The 19918-nt window shown below is 40.3% G+C and overlaps 1 protein-coding gene across 6 annotated transcripts in view; it reads left to right on the top strand.

Moving 5' to 3' along the window:
• Positions 1-6353: 6353 nt before the first annotated feature.
• LOC109436247 (tumor necrosis factor receptor superfamily member 10A-like) overlaps positions 6354-19918 on the top strand; it is a 31027-nt gene continuing 17462 nt past the window's right edge. For 2 of the 6 annotated variants that reach the window (XM_088792468.1, XM_074338231.2), the window contains exons 1-2: positions 6355-6523; positions 13488-13615. The gene's annotated coding sequence lies outside the window, so the exon portion shown is untranslated. Of the gene's footprint in view, positions 6524-13487; positions 13616-19918 lie in introns of all 6 variants that reach the window. The other 4 variants (XM_074338230.2, XM_088792469.1, XM_074338228.2 and 1 more) reach the window with 4 other exon arrangements.

The raw sequence follows: 19918 nt of genomic DNA, 5'->3' as shown, positions 1-19918 counted from the left end.
AGTAGTTTCCAGGCTCTTGGCCTCACATAGACAGGTGCTGGCTCAGGTAGTAAATGGCCAACTGTGATTGCATGGCCATCAGCTGTGGCTAGTTGGCCGTCAGCTGTAACCAGTGAGCCATTAGCCACTAATATAACTGCTGTGGCTATGCTAGCAGAGAGAAGGAGAGGAGAGGAGAGAAGAACGGGGGCTAGCAAGAAGATGGTGGCTGGGCTGGCAAGTGTGGATGGCGGTTTGCGGACAGTGTGGATCCAGCCTCCAGTGAGAGTATAGTATAGTGCCGCCAGAGAGAATATAGTGGTATGACTCCCCTACCTATGGCTCCGTGGGTGTTCCTTTTTGGCCTCACCATATCCTGCATTCTTGTATGGGGAGCGGGAGCAGAGACCCCGCAGGCCTCCCTGCATGACAAATGGCGCAGCGAGCAGGGTATGGTGCCGGCCAAAGTTCTCCGAAGAGTGGTGGAGCAGTTTGTGTGTGTGAACACCCAGTCTGAGGAAGACCAGGAGGAGCAGCTGCCGGAGAGCTGGACCCCCGTGGAGGGGTGGGAGGACGTGGACGGTTCTCCCACTAGCACAGGAAAAGCCATGCAGCTGCTGGAGAGATGGAGCCCCGTGGAGAGGTGGAAAGATGTGGACGGTTCCCCAACCAGCACAGGCCGGAGAAAGCAAAGGTCGTTGTGGCCCTGTGGGCCGGGAAGTTCCTGCTCAGGCAGCCCGGATGCGGGACTTGTCCCAGGAGGAAAGGCTTGCTGAGTCCTCCATGGGAGATGAGGGTGAGGTCAAGGTCGTCCCTCACCCCCAGGACAGCCCTGGCAAATGACTATGGACTATGGGGAATTGCGTTCCATTCCTAATTTAATGGACAGCTTGACTGTTTGTTTGGGAACATACCACCATGTAGTGGAACTGGGGGATATTTGCTTTTGTGTCTTGACTGGCCGCCATTGAGAATATGTAAGCACCTTGATTGTGAGTCGCTGTTGTTCCAGCAGGGTACCCTGAGAGGCCCAGAGAGAGTGGCAGTGCCCTGATAGCCCTGGCCGAGCCCAGGAAGTGTGGCTGTGCCCACAGAGAGTGGCAGTGCCCTGAAAGCCCTGGCTGAGTCCAGGAAGTCTGGCTGAGCCCTGAAGATACCCTGGCTTTGCCCAGGAAGTCGGGCTGTTCCCAGAGAGAGTGGCAGTGCCCTGAGAGCCCTGGCTGTGTCCAGGAAGTGTGGCTGTGCCCACAGAGAATGGCAGTGCCCTGAGAAATCCTAGCTGTGCCCGGGGAAACTAGTGGTACCCTAAGAAGTCCAGGAAGTCTGGCCGTGCCCAGAAGTACTGGTGGTGCCCTGAGAAATCCTGGCTGTGTCCGGGAAGACAGGTGGTACCCTAAGAAGTCCAGGAAGTCTGGCCGTGCCCAGAAGCACTGGTGGTGCCCTGAGAAACCTTGGCTGTGCCCAGAGAGCCTGGCTGTGTCCAGGATGTTGCATTCACCTCCAGGCTCCTCGCACAGGGCCCCTCGCGGAAGACGCTTGTCGCATAGATTGTGAGGCGAGAGCCTGTAGGGGTGGAGTGTGGGGGCAGAGCCCCAGGGGGTAGTTTCCAGGCTCTCGGCCTCACATAGACAGGTGCTGGCTCAGGTAGTAAATGGCCAACTGTGATTGCATAGCCATCAGCTGTGGCTAGTTGGCCGTCAGCTGTAACCAGTGAGCCATTGGCCACTAATATAACTGCTGTGGCTACACTAGCAGAGGAGAGGGAGAGAGGAAAGAGAGAAAGAACGGGGGCTAGCAAGAAGATGGCGGCTGGGCTGGCAAGTGTGGATGGCGGTTTGCGGACAGTGTGGATCCAGCCTCCAGTGAGAGTATAGTGCCGCCAGAGAGAATATAGTGGTATGACTCCCCTACCTATGGCTCCGTGGGTGTTCCTTTTTGGCCTCACCATATCCTGCGTTCTTGTATGGGGAGCGGGAGCAGAGACCCCGCAGGCCTCCCTACACGACAAATGGCGCAGCGAGCAGGGTCTCCCGCATGACATAGGTCTTATTTTCAGGGAAACAGGGTAGCATCTGTGGGAGGGTTGGAATCTAACTTAGATAAATGCCAGTTAGCAAACCTAGATGGGTTTCACAGGGACAAACCATCCCCTTCCCGCTTTTTGTAATTTTTTCACTTCCCTGACTTTACTGAGACCTCCTCACCCTCTCTATTACCTTATTTTCCCTTTAAAAGTCCTAGTTACCTCTGCAGAAATGGAACTTGAGTTCAGTTCACCCTGAACTCTTTTCTATTGTGGTATTATATTACTGATTAAAATCTGTCTTTCCCTCTTTAACTAGTGTCCGGCTTTGTAAACAAAGATAAATCTTTGCCTATGAGATAAGTTTAGATATTTTCTCTATTTTACAGAAGAGGAAGTTGAACTACAACTCTATGTTAAGTATAGTGAACATTTTGGAGAATAATAGTATTTGAGCAATTAAGTTTTACCCTAAGAAGCACATTTCTGCCATGTCATCATGCCCAATAAAATGGCTGGTGGGTTTGTGTCATGACACAGAGCAGATTGCTTTCTCACCAAGGTCTCTGAATCTAAGTCAAAATAGTCCCACTCCTAAGTATTTTCAGGAGATCAAAGTTCCGTATATGGGGCCATTTGCACCTGAAAATGCCTCTGGGTTCCTGACACCTCTGGGAGAGGGTTCTTGGCTTTCGCCTTTTGGAGATTGGAAAAGCTCTGCTGATCCTGAGAGGGGCGATTGGGAATATGGCAAGCTCTTTCTCACCTCAGGGCTTCTACCTGCTGCATTCTTCTTGTACTCTGCATGAGTGGCTCTTTTTCATCCTTTAGGCCACAGCTTGAAACTCACTTCCTCGGAAAGGCGTTGTCTGAACACCCTATCTCACCTAGCATGCTTGGTGTTTTAAAATGGGTGGATGAGTCAGCTAGACAACACCTGCTGATTAATCTTAATGTCACAAAAAGAAAGACAACCAGACATGACGTGCTTCCTAAAGTAACGTGATAGGAAGTACACAGAGTCACCTGTGAAGTATTTTTGTCAAAAAATTGAACCTGAATCTGATCAAGCCACTACTAGGTCTAAGTACTAGTTTTTGGAGAAAATCAATCAATCAATCAATCAATCAATCAATCAATCAATCAGAGGTAGGGGAATATGTTAAGTGAAACCTGAGATTGCAACCAGCAAAACCCAGACTGGGGAATTCTAGATAATTACCTTGTTTCCTCAACAAATAATGGCAACAAAGAGACTTTTTTTTATTAGTTTCAGGTATACAAAACAACATAGTGATTAGATATTTATACCTCTCACAAATTGATAACCCTACCAAGTTACCCATCTGACACCGTACGTACCTATTACAATACCATTGACTATGTTTCCTATGCTGTACATTACATCCTGCAACTATATGTGTGTATGTATTTAATTATAGTTGACATTCAATATTATTTTATAATAATATCAGGTATATAGTGCAGTGGTTAGGCATTTATATAATCTATGACATGATCCCCGATAAGTCCAGTACCCATCTGACACCCTACATAGTCTTTACCACATTATTGATTATATTTCCCATACTGTATTTCACATCCCCGTAACAATTTTGTGACTACCAATTTGTACTTCCTAATCCCTTCATCTTTCTCACCTATCCTGCACCCCCCTCCCATCTAGCAATTATCAGTTTGTTCTCTGTATCTATGAGTCTATTTCTGTTTTGTTTGCTCATTTATTCTTTTCTTTAGATTCCACATATAAGTGAGATCATATGGTATTTGTCTTTCTCAGTCTGACTTATTTCACTTTGCATAATATCCTCTAGGTCCATCCATGTTATTGCAAATGGTAAGATTTCATTCTTTTTTTTTATGGCAGAATAATAGTCCATTGTACAAATGTACCACACTCTCTTTATTCAGTCTCTATTGATGGGCATCTTGGTTGTTTCCATATCTTGGCTGTTGTGAATAGTGCTGCAGTAAACATAGGGGTGCATCTATTTTTTCAAATTAGTGTTCTTGATTTCTTTGGATAAATACCCAGGAGTACAATTGCTGGGTCATAAGGTAGTTCTATGTTCAGTTTTTGAGGAACTTCCATACTGATTTCCATAGTGGCTGCACCAATCTGCAATCCCACCAACAGTGCACGAGGGTTCCCTTTTCAGCACATCTGCGCCAGCACTTGTTCTTTGTTGATTTATTGATGACAGCCATTCTGACAGGAGTGAGGTGTTTTCTCATTGTGGTTTTTATTTGCATTTTTCTGATGATTAGTGATATTGAGCACTTTTTCATATGTCTATTGGCCATCTGTATGTCCTGAATAGAAATGTCTATTCAGGTCCTCTGCCCATTTTTTAATTGTATTGTTTGGTTTTTTTGGGTGAGTTGTATGAGTTTTTTAATAAATTTTGGATACTAACCCCTTATCAGATGTATCATTGGCAAATACATTCTCCCATTCAGTAGGATGTCTTTTTGCAACAAAGAGACTTTTAATGGGCAATTGTTATTGCATCCAATTTGGATCTAATTTGCACAGTCATGAAAATTCATCTATGATAATTAAATATTTTCAATATCAACTAGCTATTTGATGATATTAGTAAATTATGTTGAGCACAATGATATGGTAGTTATGTTTTATTTTAGTATATTTTGAAGATGCATCTAGAGTGTTTTTTCATAAAACTGTATGATGTTTGTGGCCGGCAGTTGTGTGGGGGACAGTGAGGCATCAATGAGTACAAATTTCATACTCTGTAGCCAGAACATAGCCTCTCACTTAGATATCATTCAATTTTTTTTAATGAGTAAGTAAATGACCTAGAACTGCATTCTGGTTTCACCTCGCTTGTTAAATAGTTGCATGACCTCAGGCAGGCAGATTTTCTCTCAGATTCCTCCTCTGTGAATTAAAAGTTTCCATACTATGATCTTGAGGTTTTGTCCTAGCGCCCACATTCTGATTCTAAATGTAATCCCTACTGTAGATGTGTGATTGATTACAGAATCTCTTTAGTTCTGGAGAGTCTGAAGAACAAAATGTCACCTAAAATCATCTTGTGGCAGGGATATTTATTTGCTGACGCTCCAATATGTTTTTGTCAGACACCTAAGCAGCCTCACTCCAGCCATAATGCACAGACATCACAGAGGTTTCAAACACTGCAACACTTCTATCATGTTGCATGATAGATACTCCATGTCATCTCTCCGGCTTGCTGGGGACACCTCAGCATTTTTATAGAAATATGCATTCCCTGTGACATTACCCAGTTATTCCTAGTTCTTACCTCTGAGATTCACAGCCTTGAAGAGTTGGCTAAAAGAAGAAACAAACAACCAAAAACACATTCATTGTCTATGAGATTTATAGGGGAAGAAGCCAGACTTGTTAATATTCTGTTCAAGCGCCACTATGTTCTGGAAGCCTTTCCTGATCTCTGTCATTCCTCTTTCTGCTCCAGGTTGGATTGGGTGTCCCTCCTTATCTTTCTGTAGTCTTGTCTACCTCACGATCATTTTATGTGCCACCTTATTTTCTAAGTTTCCATTTACGTGCCTATCTCTCTGACTAACTTGCTGGCTTGAAAGAGTGTCCTTAATTTTGTTTCTAGCATCGCACCTGGCACATCCTAGGGACTCAGTTTGTTAAACGAATAAATGAATGAATTTAATCAATCAGACCATGAGTAAAGAAGCAATTCCATCAAGACCTATCCTGTCTCATAAGAATATTTATCCAAATATAGTGTACTAACACTAGAGTCAAACCTTTTATTTATTTGAATTTCTTGTTTCTTAGCCTCTACATTTTCCATTGTCTACTGAGTGGTTGAACTGAAATGACTCTAAATTTTCCTTTGTCTGCTGAGTGGTTAGAGCAATCATAGATGTGGTAAAACCTCTTGTTTCTTGCTAAAAAGTGTTTAAACCACAGTGTTGCAATCTATCCATTCATGACCATGATCTGTTTAGAATGCCTCAGAGGCTGTTTGTGAATTGTCTGATTCCACTCCCAAAGAATTGACCCCTTTTTAATCTCACTGTCTTCTCTTCTGTTCTTCCCTTTTCAATTGCTCAATATTTTCAGTCCAACATATAAGTAGCTTGGAAGTCATCACTCTGTCGTCACAGCAAGTAAAAAGTTGAGCAAACTAAAAATCAATAACACTTTTTAGATCCATCAGAGAATTGAGGTCAAAGTGCAGATTGCTTCCACAAACATCAGAGAGACAGACAGATAGGCAGAGTTGAGGTCAAAGGGCAGATTGCTTCCACAAACATTGGAGAGACAGACAGGCAGATTCAATTTAGTGGAGCAGGGCCCTACACGCAGAAACCTCCTGGAGAACCAGTACCAAAATAGGACATTTGAGTACAGTTGCTCTTCTCTTCTATTGCTCTCTAAAGTACTCCTTTCTCAGCAAGCTGTTTCAAGACCTCAGCCTCAGAGGATTGGTGTCTTTCTACTGCAGTTTCTAAATTCTGAATTTCCTCCAGGTAAAGTTGCTTCTTCTTCAGAGGAAAAGGGAAATTCTGGGATAAATTATTCTGATTGAGGGCTGAGAACCAGCTCAAAAGCCTGACCTGAGGCACACTTCTTCAATACTTTCACCTGGGTATCAGAAGTCATGGTGAATAGAAGAGCCTGGTAGTTAGTGTATTCTACAAAATCCATTGGCAAGGAAATCCCCCTGCTTTGTCTTTGTCTACCATAGTAGAAAACAAAATGCCCAAGCAATAATGCTGAACTGCATGCAAGAAGAGAGTAGAGTAAAAAATTTAACATTTTAAGAGGAAAAAACCTACCAATTCTATATCTAACAAAATTATCCTGTAAAAGTGAAAGAGAATAAAGACTTTCTCAGATAAGCAAAAATTGAGAGAATTTGTTGCTAGTGGACCTGCCTTGTAAGAAATGTTAAAAGAAGTTCTTCAGAAGGAAGGAAAATGACAGAGGTCAAAAACTCAGATCTACATAAAGAAAGGAAAATTATTAGAGAAGGAATAAGTGAAGGTAAAATAAAACTTCTATTTTTTTCTTATTTTTAACTGATCTAACAGGTAAAGATTTGTTCAAAATTTTTTTCAAAGCATGGGTCCAAAGAATTTATGGACATACGGTTTTTCATAGTAGTCACTTATTATGTAAATGGCACTGTGTTTTTCATTTCAAAATCCATTTGTTCATTACTGATATATATGAAAGCAATTGACTCATATTAACCTTTGTATCTTGCAAACTTGCTATAGTTGCTCATTAGTCTCAGGAGGTTTGGTTTGTTTTTGGGTTTTTTTCCCCCAAATCTTTTGGATTTTCTACACAATCGTGTATCTACAAACAAAGACTGCTTTATTTCTTTCTTTCCAAACTACATATCTTTTATCTCATGTTGCATTAGCTATGACTTCCAGCCTGATGTTGGAAAAGAGTGGCGAGAGGGGAGGTGCTTGTCTTGTTTCTGGTCTTAGGGCGAAAGCTTCTAGTTTCTCACCTTTAAGTATGATGTCAACGGTAGGTTGTTGGTTGCTATTCTTTATCAAGTTGAGGACGTTCCTCTCTATTCTTAGTTTGCTGAGATTTTATCATGAATGGGTGCTGGATCCTGTCAAATGTTTTTTCTGAATCTTTTGATATGATTATATGATTTTTCTTCTTTAGCTTGCTGAGATAGTAAATTACATTGAGTGATTTTAAAATACTGAACCAGGCTTGTATCCTGGGATAAATCCCATATGGTCTTAGTGTACAATTCTTTTTATGTATTGTTTGATTAGATTTGCCAACTTTATGTTAAGCATATTTGCATTTATGTTTGAGAGAGATTGGTCTGTAATTGTGTTCTTTCTTGTAATGTCTTTGTTTGGTTTTGATATTAAGGTAATGATAGCCTCATAGAATGTGTTAGGAAGTATTTTTTCTGCTTCTATCTTCTGAAGGCTATTGTAGAGAATTGGTGTAATTTCTTCCTTTAATGTTTCAGAACTCAGCAGTGAAGCTTTCTGTGCTTGGTGTTTTTTACTTTGGGAGGTTATTAATTACTAATAAAATTATTTAATAGATGTAGGCCTATTCAGATTGTCTATTTTATGTCTTTGGCACCACATATATGTGCGCGCGCACAAAGTGACATTTAAGTTTGCGAACTTACTGCAATGATGTTGCTAACTATTTTTGATATCAGAGGGATTATTCATTATGAATTTGTGCCAACTGGACAAACAGTTAACCAAGTTTACTGTTTCAAAGTGCTGAAAGTTTACTGTTTCAAAGTGCTCTTGCATCACGACAATGCACCAGCTCACACGGCACTGCTTGTGAGGGAGTTGTTAGCCAGTAAACAAATAACTATATTGGAACACCCTCCATACTCACCTGATCTGGCCCCCAATGACTTCTTTCTTTACCCAAAGATAAAGGAAATATTGAAAGAAACACATTTTGATGACATTCAGGACATCAAGGGTAATATGACGATGGCTCTGATGGCCATTCCAGAAAAAGAGTTCCAAAATTGCTTTGAAGGGTGGTCTAGGCACTGGTGTCAGTGCATAGCTTCTCAAGAGGAGTACTTTGAAGATGATATTCAGCAATGAGGTATGTAGCACTTTGTCTAGGATGAGTTCGCAAACTTAATTGTCCAACCTCATATAGCTGTTACAATACCATTGACTATATTTCCTATGCTAAAGTCCACATCATACACACACACACACACACACACACACACATATATAATTATAGTTGACATTCAATATTATTCAACTTCAGCTTCAGGTGTATAGCACAGTGGTGAGGCATCTATACAGTCTATGACGTGATCTCCCTGATAAGTCCATTGCCCATCTGACACCCTACATAATCTTTACAGCACTATTGATTATATTCCTCAAACTGTATTTCATACCCCCGTGACTATATTGTGACTACTAATTTGTACTTTCTAATCCTTTTGCCTTCTCCCCCATCCCCACCCCTCTCCCATCTAGCAACCATCAGGTTTCTTTCCCCCTGTATCTCTGAGTCCATTTCTGTTTTGTATGTTTGTTTATTCTATTCTTTAGAGTCCACATATAAGTGAGATCATAATTTAAGAGGATTGAAATTGGACCATGTTCTTTGGTTGCAACAGAATTTAATTAGAAACCAATAACACTAAGATATAAAGAAAAGATTTACATATTTGGAATTTAAAGAGCATACTTCTAAATAATGCATGGGCCAGAGAAGAAACTACATGGAACTTAGAAAATATTTCAAACTGAATGATAATGCAACATATCAAGTTTATGGGAAGCAGCTGGAGTAAAACTTATTAGTAATGAAGAAACAGTGAAAAATCAATGATCTAGTTTGCTACTTAAGAAGCTAGAAAAAGAAGAGCAAATAGACCCAAAATAACTAGAAGAAGGGTAATAATAAAGAAGAAATCTATGAAATAGATGACAGAATAAAACTGAAAAACAAAGAGATTTAACATAGCATAGCTATTTGAAAAGAGCAAAATTCACCAAGAAAAAGAGAGAAAACACAAAGTACCAAAACCAGAATAAAAGAGATCACTATGATCATTAAGGATAATAAGGGAATAGTGTGAGCAACTCTACACCAGTGTATTTTACAGCTTACATAAAAGAGAAAAATGCCTTACCAAAACAAACACACAAAGAAATAGGAAATCTCAATAAGCACCATGTCTATTAAAGGGTTTGAATTTGTTACCAATAACCCTCACACACACCACCATCACCACCACCACCACCACCACCAACAACAACAACAAATAATAATACTATTTGGGTCCAGATGGTGTTATTAATGAATGCTATCAAATATTTGAGGAAGAAATAAGACCAATTTTATACAACTCTCAAGAAAATTGAGCTTATTTTACGAGGCCAGCATAACCCTCATCCCTAAGCCATACAAAGACATTACAGAAAGAGAAAAATCATAGACCAATATCCCTAATGAATACAGACACAAAAAATCCGGAAGAAAATGTTAGCAAACCAAATCTAGCAATATGTAAAAAAGATAATACAACATGACAAGTGAAATTCAGCCCAGGAATTCAAGGTTTAACATGGTAAAGTCCATCAATTTGACTCATTTTAATAAAGGAGAAAAGCCATATTATCATCTCAATAGACGCAGAAAAATGTTATTTGACAAAATTCAACACTCATCCCTGATAAAAAAAAAAAAAATCATACCAAACTTGGAATAGAAAGAAACTTAATCTCATAAATCTAAGAAAAAAGTACAACTTCATATCTAATAGTGATATATTGGATACTTGCCCTCTAAGATTGAAAGTAACACAAACATGTCTGCTTTCACCATTTCTATTTAACACTGTACTGGAAATCCCAGCCAGGGTGATTAAGCAAAAAATAAATAAATAAATAAATAAAATAAAGAGTGGAAAAGAAGTAAGACTGCTTTTAGTTACAGACAATATGATTGCTTATGTAGAAAATTCTAAGTTATGTACAAAATAGCAACTAGAAATACATAAATTTAACAATATAATTGGATACAAGATCAATGCACAAAAATCAATTGTGTTTCCATATAGCAGCAACAAACAATTTGAAAATAAAATTATCTAAACCAATTTCACTGACAATAGCATCAAAAATATTTGGGAATGCATTTACAAAAGATGTGTACAACCTGTACACAGAAAGCTTACAAACTATTGTCAAGGTGAAATAAGGAAGAGCTAAAATAAAACCATCTCATGTATAGGACGACTCATTTTGTTACGATGTCAATTCTTCTCATTGATCTCTACATTCAATGCAATGCCAATTATATCCCAGCAGAATTTTTTAATTGAAAATTTTATTTTATAAAAAATTCATATGTAAATACAAACAGGTTTTTTTAGGGAAGAAAAAAAGAACTGTTGAAGGACCTAAAATACCTGATTTCAAGACTGGCTATAAAGCTACAGTAATCAAAACAAGGTATGAGAGTAGACAAATAATAGATCAATGGAACAGAATATAGAGCCCAGAAGTGGACCATATATAGGGTCAATGGAATTTCACCAAAGGTATTAAGGCTATTCAAAGGGAAAAGAAAGTCTTTTCAATAAATGATGTTGGAACAACTGGATAAATGTATGGAGAAAAATGAAAAAATGCCAAACTGATACAAGTGTGGAGCTGGAAGCTCACTCAGGTGTCCTTCTCTCCTACCTACTCTCCAACCCAGGGGTGTCCAAACTTTTTTCAACGGTTTTCACCAAGGGCCATATGTGGTAAAATATACAAACAGCTGGGCCACTCACTCGAGGTGAAGTACATATTGCCTCACCTGGTTTATTTAAGTAAACTGAATATATTTTTGGAATTTGCTGCGGGCCAATTAACAATGGATTGCGGGCCATAGTTGGCCCGTGGGCCGCAGTTTGGACACCCCTGCTCCAACCCTTAAAATCACCCTGTAAGCACTGCAAAAGCAGGCCATAGTTGTATGAGGCGAGCTGCTCCCAGCCATGCTGTAAAACCTCAATAAGGCCCATGTCCGCAGGCTTTTAACATAATTTACATTTAAAAGGATTACAGTAAATAGACTTATTAGGGTGATCATTTTGCAGTATATACAAATATTGAACAGTTATGCTGTACACATGAAACTAATATAATGTTCTATGTCATTTATACTTCAATAAAAAAATGAAAGACTGAAAAGATTACATCAGATGTAAGCCGAACACTACCCTTCAACTGAAGGCTTTAGCTCAGGCTGCTAACTGTCCCTCTGGTGCGCACCTTGCACAGGTGCATTTGCAGATGGCTGGTCACCCCAACCTCCCCCTGACCCCCGCCCCCAAGAAGGCCTCACTCCCTGTTCTCTGCACTACCTCATCTGCTGTTAATCCTATTCAGTGTATTTTTTATTTTCGCTATTGTATTTTGTGTGTTTTTTTTCAATTTCTAGAAGTTCTTTTTGGATCTCTAGTATCTTCCATCTCTTCACTCACATTCGTATTTTCTTTTACACCTCTGAGAATTTTTATAAGATGTGTAACAGTTGTTTAAGGTCTTTGTTTATTCATTTCATTCTTGGTCACTTCCTACCCTGTTTCCTTTGATTGGATTTCCTCCGGTGGTGGAGATATTTTTCTTCTTCTTTTCATGCCAAGTCATTTACTACTGTTGCAAGATAGACATTGTGAATTTTACTTTCATTGTCGTCATGGTCCCTCGCTAGTGGGTTGTGAAAGATTCATGAGGTGCAATGAAAAGAAGTTACAAAGTTTATTTAAGAAAAGACACACGGCAGAGGTGTTCCCCTGGGGCAGGGAAAGGAAGGTGCCATTAAACTTGTTGTCACAGCCTTTGTATACGTTATGTAAATTTAAGTTGGAGCCAACCACCCTGCCCCAGTCAAATGGTTTTCTCCCTCTGAGGCTCCTTTCTGTTTATCCATAGCTGTCATCATTTGGTACTGGATTATGTTGTGGTTTTCTAAAGAGTGTTGGCTATTGTTCCAGTCACATTTAAGAAAATTAATATTCAGTTTGCTCCTCTAAGTCTAACTTTTAACTTTATGTATTATCTACATTCACCTTATTTGGGGGCTAAACCGATTAACTACCAAGAGTTTAGTAATTCACTTCTGATAACTAGCCAGCACCCCTTTTATGCAGTCAGCCCACGAGGGTGAAAGGGAACATGAACGATTCCCAGCCCTGGAGGTCCTCCATCCTTGTCCAGCCTGCTGATTTCCCACGGTCTCTTCTCAGCCTGGGCTGGCCCCTCTCACGTACACAGACCAGCACTCATCCAGACACTGGATGGGCCCTCTGTACATCTCCAGAGTGCCCTCCAGTCTGTGCAGTGCCTTCTTCTCCAGTCCTCTGTCCTGCATTCGGCCTCTGGGAACTCCGATGTGTGTCTGCACAACAAAGGCCAGCAGCCTCCCTGGGTCCCTTCCCAGAACTGCAGCCTGTAGCCGTCCTTAGGCATCTACTGAGGCCCTCCCTAGGCTCACCTCCTTTGGGTCCTGGGGAAGGGAGCCGTTAACCACTAAGCAGTTGATGAGCCCTTCATTCTGAGAAAGTCTGGGCCCTGGGGGGAGAGAAACAAATGGCCCCGAGTTTATCCTGCTCCTGGGAGCTCACAGTCTGGTGGAGATGAGACCAGGAACTCAAATAACAGAAAACTCCATGAGATCCCACCACTCTGGATTCAACCAGAGAGGCTGTGATGGCAGCAGTGAATGTCATTCTTGTCATTTTGTCTGACAAAGATGAGGCCATGCAGTTGTAAGACCCCAGGTTATGTTATTTTTGGCCTGGAGGATGTGGTTTTAAGTAAAATCAGCATTGTTGGTAAAGATTTTACTAACTACTGCTTTTGCTCAAATACAGTGCTAACCATTTACCAAGCTCTCTTCAAAGCACTGTATGTGCATATTAACTCATTTTATTTTCACAACAACCAGGCTGTGTGGGAACCTTTATTGTCCTTATTTCCAGATGAGCTGTTTGAAACCTGAAAAATTCACTTGGTAGAGGGGCTGGTCAGGTGTGACGAGCAGCCTCTCTGAGTCTTCTGCTGTTGAATTATCAGGTAAGAGCTCGACCAAGAGGCCTGCACTCACCTCACACAGGGTCACCGCTGGAGGGATTCCCCCTGTGAGATCATCTAATACAACCTCCTTATTGCAAGAATGAGAAACATGTTTAGAGAGGAAGAGCAGTGGCTTGCTCAGAATCACAAAGCTAATTGACGGCTGGTCTGAACCAGAAGCCAGGTGGCTTAATGGTAACTAGCTATCTTTGTACACCTAAAAACAACAACAAACCCCCCCCCAAAATTCACAAACCTGGGCTGCCATGAGCTGCTGTGTGCTGCCGCGGGATATCATGTGCTGCCAGGAGCAACCGGTGGCCAGCATGAGTGGCCAGCAACCATCGTGAGCGGCTGGCAGCCAGAGAGAGGGGCTGTGAGTGTAAGAGACTGTTAGCATGAGAACTGCTACTTTAAGGTTAAAATAGGGTTAACAACCCTGAGTTTAAAATAACCTAATGGCCTAATTGAGTTAAACTCAAAGATCATTACTTAATGTTTGATCCTGTATCCTACTTTTTTAAAAGTTTGCTCATTGTGCAATTCTTATTTGTAAAAGTGTGAGAGAGAGAGCGTGTGTGTGTATGTATGTGTATGAACATTCCACCCAATAGAAGAATACACATTTTACTCAGGGGCACATGAAACATTCTCCAGAATGTACCGTATGTTAGGTCACAAAACAAGTCTTAATAAATTTTAAAAGACCAAAATCACAGAAAGTATCCTTTCCAATCACAGTGAAATGAAACTAGAAATCAGTAACACAAGGAAAACTGGAAAACGTGGAAATCAAACACTGCACCCTAGCATGTAGCTATCCGGTCGCTGTTGCCCCAGGACAATTTGTTGAGAAGACTATTCTCTCCCATGGGATGGTCTCAGTACAATTGTTGAAAAATCAATTGAATATAAATGTATAAGTTTATTATCTGACTCTCAATTCTAATCCATTGATCGGTGTTTGTCCTTTTGTCAATGCCACACTGTCACAAATACCGTTTGTTGCTTGTAGCAAGGTTTGAAATCAAGAAGTCTGACTCTTCTTACTTTGTTTCTTATTCTAGGATTATTTGGGTTATACTTGGCCCCTTACAATTCCACATGAATTTTAGAATTAATTTCTTAATCTCTACAAAGAAGTCAGCTGGGATTCTGATAGGGATTGTATTGAATCTGAAGGTCAGTTTGAGGAGTATTCTTCACAATGTTAAGACTTCTGATCCATGAACATGGAATGTTTTTCCTATTATTTAGATCATCGTTGATTTATTTCAACAAAGTTTTGAGTTTAGAGATTAAGTTTTGCCCTTATTTTTGTAAAGTTTTTTCCTATATATTTAATAATTTTTTTAATGCTATTGTGAATGAAATTGTTTTCTTAATTTTATTTTTGGATTGTTCATTGCAAGTGTATAAAAATACAATTGATTTTTGTGTGTTGATCTTGTATCCTACAGCCTTGCTATACTTGTTTATTATTTTTAATGCCTTTCAGCAAATTCCTTAGGATTTTCTATGTATAAGATCATGTCATTTGCAGATAGAGGTAGTTTTATTTTTTCCTTTCCAATATGGATTTTTTTTTTTTTTTTTTTTTTTTTTTTTTTTTTTTTTTTTTTTTTTGACTAATTGCCCTGGCTAGAACTTCCAGTACAATGTTGAATTGTTGGGAACAGACATCATTAAGTATGATGTTAGTTGTGGTTTTTGTAGATGCCCTTAATCAGGTAGAGTAAATTAATTTCCATTATTTGTTTGGTCAGTGACTTTATCATGAAAGGATGTTGGATTTGGTCAAATGTTTTCTCTGCATCATTTGAGATGATCATGTGACTTTTGGACATGATTTGTTATAGTAAGTTATTTTGGGAGTTATACCAACGATGAATTCCTAGGCTAAAACTCACTTGGTCATGGTGTATAATTCTTTTTATATGTTGCTAAATTCTATTTTGTGGATTTTTGCACCGTATTTGTAAGAATTATTGGTCCGTAGTTTTCTTCTGATGTCCTTTTCTGGTTTTAAAATTAGATTAACACTGGCCTCATAAAATGAATTGGGAAATGTTCCCTTCTCTGCTATTTTTTAGAAGAATTTGTAAATAAGTAGTATTAATTCTTCTTGAAATGTTTGGTACAATTCAATGGTGAAGCCACTTGGGCCTAGTCTTTTCTCTGAGGATAGTTTTTTATTATTATTACTAGTTCAATCTCTTTACTTGTTTCAGGTTTATTCAGGTTGTCTATTTCATCTTGAGTCAGTTTCAGTAATTTGTGTCTTTTACGAATTTTTTCATTTCATCTAAGTTTTCTAATTTGTTGGCATACAGAAGTACGTAGCATTCTTTTATAATCCTTTTTACTTCTGTGAAGTGGGTACTAATAATCCCCTCTCATTTCTGACTCTAATAATTGGAGTCTTCTCTTTTTCATAGTCAGTAAGCTGTTGTCAATTTTGCTGATCTTCTCAAAGAATCAGCTTTGGATTTCATTGATTTTCTCTGTTGTTTTTCTAGTTTTCATTTCTGCTCTAATCTCGTGTTTTCTAGGTCTAGTTGGTTTATAGTGTTGTTCAAGTCTACTATTTCCTTGATCATTTTTCTAGTTTATCATGAATTCTTATAGATTAAGGAAATTATACTTTTAAGTGTGATATGTGGTCCAAGTATTTTCTTCTTGTTTGTTTTTATCTTTGTCGTAATTTCTTCCATGCAGAGTTCTCTTTTTGATTTTTATATAGTTGATTTTATTCAAGATTTATAGGTTCTTGTCACACTGAAGAAGTCTACACTTGTAAGAAAATTTTCTCATATTTTCGTAGTACTTTTATGGTTTCTTATATTACAATTAACTCATTGATCTACCTAGTCTTAATTTTCTATTAAGAGCATAAGGAAGAAACTATATTATTTTCCAGGGGTCATCTTAGTTGCTCCAGCACTGTTATTGAATAGTCACATTTTTATCACTGACAGGAGTCTCTATTGATCTTGACTCCCCGCAATGCCATGGGTGTAGGTGAGACCCAGACAGGGGTGGCCCACTGCACTTTTGATTGGAAGCAGGTAAGGGCGCAGAGACACAGGTTACCAGCAGGGGGCGCTGGGTTCTAGGCCTGATTGAGGATCCTGTGCCCTTTCTAAAGAGTTTCCCACCTCGCCTGTCTCTATGGCTTTCCCCCACCTAGGCCTGAGGCTGTTCTTTGATTACTTCACAAATATCGTGCCCTTCAATTCCTGGAACCCGCTCATGAGGCTGTTGGGCCTCAAGACCATGATATCTGTGTGGCTAGAGCTCAGGTCACGAACCCCAGGGGCTTTGTATGAAATGCTAGTGACCTGGCTCAGCCACAAGGGGCGGGCTGGGCTGCCTCAGTCAACACCCTGCTGGACGCCTTGGAAACACTTGTGGAAAGACAAGCAAAGGAGTTGATTCAGGACCACATGGTGGGCTCTGGGAAGTGTGTCTATGAAGAAGGTGGGGCAGGCTCTGCTCTGTCCTGAGTGAAAGGAATCTCTTTAGGAAACCAGAGCTTTCCTAGTTACCTTTTCTCCTGGAAGAAGAAGCACAATTGGACACCAGTCTGGAAGACGCAGCCGGTACTTGAAGAAACCCTACCATTGAAAAGCCTACAGCTCTTGGAATGTTCTAGAACTTTTTCAATGCACTTAAAGTAATTTTTATTCATAGAAATGTTTGTTGGTATAAAGAAACTGTGGAAATGTGTATAAGAATCAATGAGGAGTATAGTTTTATGTTGATGTGTGTACTGACAGTTGTTTTAGGATGTTATCTTTTCAGTTCATGGCAGTTTTTCATCTAATAGACTTGCACTGTTACCTGTATTTAGTATATTGTAAGATCCATCCATGTTGCTAGATGTCCGTTTACTTCTGTCTAACTTTGTGATCTGAATCTTTCTATTTTTATATTTTTGTGTTTATACGAGCATAGAAATTTTGTGGAAATGTATTTAGTTTTTACATGGATTATCATGGTAGAAATATGCAAAAATGTAAAAGTGGAAGAAAGGAGGAAAAAGTCCCCCCTGTAGGCACTGGTGAGTCCCAGTTCTCCTTCACATGTAGTTTGAGCTTGTCCAGGATTAGATGACCGGCACATTCCACGGGACCACTCTTTCCCACTTGATACTTGTATAGGTGCATGAATATAATATCTATAGACAAAAGTTTAAAACTGACCAGAGATGTGGTATCCACGTGCAGCCCTGTGTCCCTGGGTGTCCCTGACACCCAGTTGTGCCTAAGCCTCATTCGCATCTATGGACATGGGTGAGGAGTGTGGGAATTGGGTGAGATCTAAGGTACTAAATGCATTCTATGTCCTGTGCCATTCGGGACATGTTAATGAATCTTCAGCCTCATTTGGGCTCAGAGGAGACAGGACAGGGATCTGGTCTCAGGGAGGAAGAGTGGACGGTGCTCATGATTTGTGTTAAATGTTTACTAACTCAGTATTAAATAGACCCTCTTTCTTCTGGTGGTTTGTGAATCTGAGCCCCAGAACTGCCTTTTTGGGTCCAGATTGGCTATTTAAGGATGTAAGCACCTGCTTTCTGCATACACAACTCAACGCATAATACCAATTCTTAAATACTGTGAGTTATAGGCCTAGTATGACTGAGATCTTAAGGTTTGCCCTTGTATCATTTTTTTTTTTTTTTAAATCCTCAGAAACTCTCTCAGTCCTTCTTTCCCAAAACCCTTCTCCATCGTATTCTAGACTCATGAGGATAATTTTAAGGAGGAAGCAATTCTCAGGGCTTTTGTTCTTTTCCATCTCAAGACTGTGTGTGGTCTTGTTCCAGGCCTGGTGTGACTGGGCCAAAACTGGAATTGGTTAAACGTTTGGGCGTGTTCAGGGAATGGTGTCCATGGAGGTTTCAGGAAAGGGTGACTCTGTGGCCTTGGTACTTATATTCCTATTACTTTTTGACATCACTCCCTGGCCCTCCCTTTCCTGAAAGACATAGGTATTTCCTGCTTTTGCTGTTCCTTCTGTGCAAGAGGCTCTGCCTTTGTACATTCAGATGGAGATGTGAAGGAATTTTTGTCAGTCAAGTTTCAGCTCAGCTGTCGCTTTCTCGGAGAACTTGAGTGTGCCTCTAAAGTGTTACTCTTGTCAGTGTTTGTCAGCTTTATTCATTTGTTCACATGTCTATTGTGTGTCTTCACCAGAAAGAAGTTTCATGAGCCCATGAAATTGTCTTCTTTATAGCTGTATACCCAGTGCAAATATGATACTTTTAAAATTGTATTTAATGGTTGGGTATCCTTTTATGCTTCTCTCTAGTGGAAGGGACCACTTTTGAAGAGTTTGTTGGAAATATCACCATATATAAGGAAGGCCATTATGTATAAAATACTCCTGTACTTATGGATTCATGACCAAATTAATATGGATCCTTATATAAAAAGACGTGTGGATTGTTTTTTCCTTCCCCATCATCTCCTTCTTCGATGAGTAAATGAAGAGTGCAAGGCTGTGTCTTGCTGTGAGGCTCCCTCCTTCCTTTCCCCCTTGTTGCCTTCAGCTTGCCCTGCATGGATGGGTCTCCTGCCCTGACTCTGGATTTCTAGGTGCGGTTCTTGGGGAACTGGAATTTCAGCCTTTCCTCCCTCCCTTTCTTTCCCCCAGGGAGAGGGACCCCAGCAATGACTGGCTCCCCCACAGCCTCCCCAGCTGGTGTCTGGGTTGCACCTGGGCCTGTGGGGCTCCTGCATGGTGTGGACCAGCTCTGACAGAGCCGTTGGGAAGGGGCCTTGGGTCCATGAGGGGTGAGCTGGCCCTGGTTGCTGGGGTTGATTGGCCCCTCTCCTGTGGGCTTCCCGCACCTCCTGGCCCACCTTCACTCTCTCTCCCTACAGGCCTTTCTGCATGCTCATCAGTGGGCAGATGTCTCAGGCCTGCAAGCTCATGGACACACATTTCCCCTTCCTTGGACTTTAGGCCTCTGCTCTCCCTCTCAGCTAGAGTTCCTGAGAGACCCCATGGTCCCACCCGTGTCTCTGTCATTTTCCCGTGTCTCTACACACACACACACACACACACACACACACACACACACACACAGTTTCGGTTTGAACCAATAGTTCAATAGTTTTGATTTGACATCACCACTGTTTTTTCATTTTTACTAACTGGAAGAAAAATTACGTGGCCATTTCTCTGTTTTATTCTCATAATCATTTCTGTTTACTGACTTGTGTTTCACACGTTTTATTTGTTTGAATCTAGTCAAATGAACTTTTTATGATTTTTGTCTTGTTTGTGAAGACA

Source organism: Rhinolophus sinicus, chromosome 15, assembly GCF_057876585.1.
Source record: "Rhinolophus sinicus isolate RSI-liver-muscle chromosome 15, RSI-T2T, whole genome shotgun sequence".
NCBI classification, from domain to species: Eukaryota; Metazoa; Chordata; class Mammalia; order Chiroptera; family Rhinolophidae; genus Rhinolophus; species Rhinolophus sinicus.
This window is presented reverse-complemented; position numbering and strand designations above follow the sequence as displayed.